The following is a 1,329-nucleotide window of genomic DNA, read 5'->3' as shown; positions in this document are numbered from 1 at the left end:
TTATGTTTTTCTATTCTTTCAATTTAATTAGCAGGTTAGAACTCTCTCAAACCAAATATCCTTTATACTCCTGATATTTTGGAATAACATACAAATCTTTAATTTCTTAACGTCTGAATCGAACTCAACAATTTTTAATATACAACCATAATAATAATATATGACTTCCTATAGAGTAAAAAATGTTAAGTTTGAATACCCAACTTATTTACTTAATATTTATAGTTGCTTTTTTATTGTGAAAGTGTGTTTCTACAGTACCTTGTACTTATAAGTCTTAGTCCTTCAATTGACTCCTGAATTACTATTAAATTTTTTGTAAAATATAAAATAAGTTTTAGTTTATTCCCATGAAATATATTAGGAAAGCATGAATCAAATTATAGGGGAAATTCAAATATGACATTTATGAAAATTTTATGATTAAAATATAGGAATGTTGAGAAAATTTTTTTATTTAAAAAATTTTTATTTTCAACAATAATTATGAATTAAGAATGAAATTGAACAAAATGTATTTCAAACACCAATTTTGAATGAGCCAACGAGGAATAGCAAGTTGGTGTTTGTATAGTTAAAAGCCTTCCGACTAATGTCGAAATTCGCAACATTAAATACAAACAATAGGTTTACTCTTAATAGCTGCACTAGCAGAAATGTTTAGGAAGTGTACCCTAAAGCGCTAGTAGCAGCGCAAGAGAACTGGTTCACCCAGTTCACTGTACTGCTTGCACTGGTTCTAGAGTCAGTTCAGTGCAAGTGCTATATCTCCCTATATTCCGTGAAGCTTTTAGGATCTTATGTTGTTTTTAAAAAACTTCATTTTTAAAGTGAAACTTAGACTTGGTCCAAGGTTACCTACGAATTTGGTTTATTTATTTGAGAAGTGCAATTAAGGTAAGTTACAGAATATTATGTTATTTGTTTCATATTACTTGTTAGGTATTGTAGGTCAGTTTTGTTTTGTTTTAAAAGTATTATTTACAAATTTAAAATTCGTTTCAAAATATTTAAAACACATATACAGGCGTTTTTCACAAATTCTGTACTATAGAGAAAAAATTATTGGCAAAAATTCAGCAATTCATTACGTAAACAATTCTTCTACCAAAAATGTATTTAAATAAAACAGTAGGGTATAAAAATTTTGAGAAAGTACTTCGGAGTAATTTTTAAAAAGTTGTTTAAAACAAAAAAATAACTTCTTCCACTCTTGTAGGTATACCCTATTTTTAAACTAAGAGGACCATTTAAGAAAACTTTAATCACACTACTAGAAAAGTTACTAGATTGGCAGTGATGACATAGAATACTAGTCATACTAAAATT

Source organism: Diorhabda carinulata, chromosome 1 (assembly GCF_026250575.1).
Source record: "Diorhabda carinulata isolate Delta chromosome 1, icDioCari1.1, whole genome shotgun sequence".
Lineage (NCBI taxonomy): Eukaryota > Metazoa > Arthropoda > Insecta > Coleoptera > Chrysomelidae > Diorhabda > Diorhabda carinulata.
Note: the sequence above shows the minus strand (reverse complement) of the source record.